The 5,057-nt window shown below is 47.1% G+C and overlaps 1 pseudogene; it reads left to right on the forward strand.

Annotated features, from left to right (window-relative positions):
• The first annotated feature begins 227 nt into the window (after positions 1-227).
• Positions 228-1,324, forward strand: LOC116893296 (annotated as a pseudogene).
• Positions 1,325-5,057: the final 3,733 nt, after the last annotated feature.

The raw sequence follows: 5,057 nt of genomic DNA on the forward strand, positions 1-5,057 counted from the left end.
TAATAAAGCCCCATTTCATAAATATGAAAAGGTGGTTAATTTTATCAATTTATCCCCCCTTAAATAGGTAAACTGAATAGTGTAAGAATTTTTCTCAATATAACCATTTCAACACAAGAAGGCAGTAGACAAGGCATTTTTATGTATACATAAAATATATATGCTCCTCCTTGTTCCAGAGACTGCCACATCTTTTCATGCTGTTCCAGCCTCGTCCCATAGACAAAATGGTGAAGGTCAGTGTGAACAAATTTGGCTATATTGGGTGCCTGGTTACCAGGGCTGCCTTCTGCTCTGCATCTGGCAAAGTGGACAATGTTGCCATCAACAACCCCTTCACGGACATCAACTACATGGTCTACATGTTCCTGTATGATTCTACCCATGGCGAATTCAATGGCACAGTCAAGGCTGAGAATGGGAAGTTTGTCATCAACAGGAAGCCCATCACCATCAGGAGCGAGATCCTGCTAACATCAAATGGGTGATGCTGGTGCTGAGGATGTCACGGAGTCTACTGGCATCTTCACCACCATGGAGAAGGGTGGGGCTCACTTGAAGGGTGAGGCCAAATGGGTCATCACTGCCACTCCTTCAGCTGATGCCCCCATGTTTTGTGAACCACAAGAAATATGACAACTCCCTCAAGATTGTCAGCAATGCATCCTGAACCACCAATTGCTTAGCCCCACCTGGCCAAGGTCATCCATGACAACTCTGGCATTGTGGAAGGGCTCATGACCACAGTCTACGCCATCACTGCCACTCAGAAGACTGTGGATGGCCCCTCTGGAAAGCTGTAGCATGATGGCCATGAGGCAGCCCAGAACATCATCCCTGCATCCACTGGTGCTGCCAAGGCTGTGGGCAAGGTCATCCCAGAGCTGAATGGGAAGCTCACTGGCATGGCTTTCCATGTTCTTACCCCCAATGTATCCATTGTGGATCTGACATACCGCTTGGAGAAATCTGCCAAGTATGGTGACATCAAGAAGGTGGTGAAGCAGGCATCTGAGGGTCCACTAAAGGGCATCCTGGGCTACACTGAGGACCAGGTTGTCTCCTGAGACTTCAACAGCAACTCCCATTCTTCCACCTTTGATGCTGGGGCTGGCATTGCTTCAGTGACAACTTTATAAAGCTCATTTCCTGGTATCACAATGAATACCGCTACAGCAACAGGGTGGTGACATCACAGCCTACATGGCCTCTAAGGAGTAAGAAACCCTGGACCACCCACCCCAGCCCAGCCAAGATACCAAGAGCAAGAGAGAGACCCTCAGTTGCTGAGGAGTCCCCACCCCAATTCAGCCCCCAACACTGAACATCTCCCTCACAATTCCATCCCAGACTCCCATAATAACAGGAGGGGCCTAGGGAGCCCTCCCTTCTCTCTTGAATACCCCCCAAAAGAAAGACTGTAGTGGATGTCAGTCCATATTCCTGCCAAGCTGCTCCTTATTGTCACTGTAAGAACACTTTTTAGTGTTTCTGAGCCTGGACTTGCCCATCTGAGGGATCGGGTTGGCACTATGAAGGTTCTGTGAGCTAGCCTGCACTGTCTTGAACATCAACAATAATTCTCAAGCATCTTGAAGCTTCTCTCATCTTTGATTCGGCAGCCATTGTGGACTTTCTATCAAACTTCTCTTATAAATGAAACAATTAAGACAAAAAAGAAATCTAAGGTGTCATGACACCATATACCAGCATTTCCCAGAGACTGCTAGAATCTCTCTTTAGATGTTTTCTGTATGATCTAATAGTGACCAGTGAATTTTAGAAGATAACCGCTACACATAATAGGGGACTGGAAGGAATGAGGGAGGGAGAGAGGGAGGGAGGGGTAAAAATAGGCAAAATTGAGAGATACATATTTTCAAATGCTATTCTCAGACCTTTACTTGGGGGGAAGAAGCTAGATGAATAAAACGGTGTCAGGGTTCAGGGGTTTCCACTCCTCACAGGCCTAAGGAAGCCTGCTTTAGTGTGAACAATTTTGGATAGAACAACCAGGCCCCTCTTAGAATCACTATTCAAACTCTCACTTGTCTTCCCATGCCTTGCTCTGTGTTAGGAGCCCAGGTTAGGGTGATGTGGGTGTTTGCAACATGGGCTCCCCTTCCTCTCAGGAGCTCAGCTGACCAGAAGTGAAGCTGGGTGACAGTAGCTGAGAAGTGGCAGGCATGGCCATGCCTTCTGTAAGACTTGGCAAGTGAAATGTAGACAGAGGACACATGCAGGCTGAAGGCACTTTGAAGGAAATATGCCAAGAAAAAATGGAAAGGCAGGGAGCTCTGAGCACAGGGTCTGCTTGATGAAAACTGAGAGGAGAGGTGGATGAAGATAAACCATGTGGAGGAAGGAAACCCCCAGAGAAAGGCTCATTGTGTAAACATCCACCAGGATGAACTAGCCCCATCTGTGAGTGTGCGTTTGTTAGTTAAGAGGAACATCAGGAATGCATGGGCAGGCCTTGAACCTCACGTGAAGACCTGGACTCTACCCTGAGGACTACTGCAATGCACATTTGACATGAAGATGGGACCATTTCTTCCTCCATTGTTTATACTAATACTTAAGCATAGCATTCAATAACAAATACCCCCAAATTCCTCTATAGCTTCCCCGGTCTCTGATTTACATGTATTTTTCCTAAAATTTCATGCCATTGTCATAGGGTATTTGAGCACAGCTATTAACTTTGGAGAGAAGTTGATGAAATTATTTGAACTGACAAACATGAATGAGATGTGTGCATCTGTTGAGAGGAGCAATTTCTGGCTTTTTCACTGTTATATATTTGTAAAGGAATGCATGAACTAATCTAGAATTATTAATGTGTTCTGAGCTAAGGAACCACTGATGATTTTCAAATCATCCACCTGGAAGCAATGTTGAGCCTGGCCATCAGGAGAACACCAGCAGGTGAGACAAGCATGCACACAGATAAAGAGAAATGTCCACATGCACGGAGGTTTGCACGCAGAACAAAAACATGCAAGGGTCCAGAGCTGGAAGATTCTGCTTGAAGATCAGTGTCCTGAAGTTTGTGATTTTAAGGATCACAGTCAAGGAATAGAGGGTCAAGAGCGCAGGAAGCAGAACGGGTGTTTTGATGGGCAGAGGTCAAAAGGTAAAGATCTCGAGGGCGAACTCTTGCCCACGATAATAGCAATGATTTTCGTGAAGATGAAATCCAAGCCACGAGGTCTCAAAGGCCTCAGCGACGAGGGAGGAGGCCAAGAGATTTGTCAACGGTGACAACTGGATAGGGTCACAGGTGTGTGAAGCAGATGGCTGAGAGTTCTGAGGAGAAAAGGTTTTACATGAGGAAAAAAAATACTTGACGTAAGGCAAAGATGACTTTGAAGAGACTGAGCTGACTCTCGGCTCAGGGAACATCGAGTGTTAAGAGAAAAGCAGCGTCTGCTAACATCTGTATCCACGAAGAAATTCAAGAGATGGAACATTCTGTGAAATACTTCATAAGGTTGGGAGTATTTTATCAACAATGCAACAGGGGTGGAGAAGATATGGCTCACTGGTAAAGTACTGCTATGAAAGTATGAGGATCCGAGTTCAGACAGCGACGAAACACATCTCTAACTCCTGTGCTGGTAGAAGGCAGAGGCTGGTGGATCTTTGCGGCTTGCTGGCCAGGCAGCGTCCCTGACTAAGATGCTGAGTTCCAAGTGCAGGGAGAGACCCTGTCTCAGAAACTAGAGGCGTAGATGGTGGCATCAAGCACTGAACTACAACTCCTGCATTCACACGCACAGGCAAGCACGCCTGCGCACACGTGTGTACACACACCTAAACACACATGCATTTAACTAAGAGCACATCAGCCATGCCAATCGTGGAAGACGGCATTCCCTGACACTTCACCTGTCTCTCCAGTGATTTTATTCTTTCTGGCCCTCCTCCCACTAAGGCTCCCTGAGCCTTGAGGAGGGGATACAAACACACCGTGACATGTCTGAGCACTTGACAGTCCCTCCTCAGAACTCCGATCAGTTAGGAGCCACTCAAACACTGACACCCATGTAGGCTTGGTGGCACAGGCCTTTGATCCCAGCATCGAGGAGGCAGAGGCAGGTGGAACTCTGAGTATAAAGCCAGCCTGGCCTACAGAGTGAGTTCCAGGACAGCGTGAGCTACATAGTGAGACCGTGTCTCCAAAGGCAAAAGCAAACAGACAGACAGACAGACAGACAACCAGCAGCTCCTCTGTCAAAGCCTGAGCCGCGCTCATCTCTGAAACACGCAGTGATTTCTCTTCCTTTCTCCCATCATGCTCTGACTGCCCTTCCCCCACTTCTACCCCCACACTCACAGACACAGACAGACAAAATGCTACCTTGTAGAAATACTCACGCCGGGTACTTTTTGAGAATCATTTTCTCCAAATGTGGATGGACAGGCCCCACAGAGAGGCTTTAATGTTCCCTTCTGTCTAGGGGAGAGATATCGGTGAGAACTGTGGAGGGCAGGCTTTACTTCCTGTGTTTGTGACACTGTCCCAGGCTTACTGTGTGCACCAGCGTGCTTGTTTTTCATAGCGGTCCCTGTGCTGCTGCTGCTACCCTCCCAGATGGGAAAAACGAAGAGACACAGTTCAGGCCCATACTAAGATGTCGTCACCAACATGAGCAAGGTGCACCACCGCTCTCATCAACTGAGCCATCTTCCCAGGGGTCCTTAATCCCCACTTTTCCCTTCTGTTCCTGCACAATTCTAAACCCACTTAACATCCCAACCTAGCCCACATTACTACTAAATGCTAGACTGTGGAACTGTGATGTCAGACTTAAACCAAAGCAGCCATAAAGTGACTAAGTAAATATGTGTAAAAATAAAAGCAAGTGATGTAACCTTAGAACCTTCCGGAATATTCGGTGTCATTTCTCAGGACACTTCTTCTGCCTGGGACATCCCTCTCACTTGTCTTTTGCCATCCTGTAGATCCTGCTTTATGTGACATCCCATGTCCATTCCCTAGCTTTCCACTGGGTCCCTTGACACCAGCTGAGGTCCTATCTGATAGAAGAAGC

This window comes from Rattus rattus, chromosome 2 (genome assembly GCF_011064425.1).
Source record: "Rattus rattus isolate New Zealand chromosome 2, Rrattus_CSIRO_v1, whole genome shotgun sequence".
Lineage (NCBI taxonomy): Eukaryota > Metazoa > Chordata > Mammalia > Rodentia > Muridae > Rattus > Rattus rattus.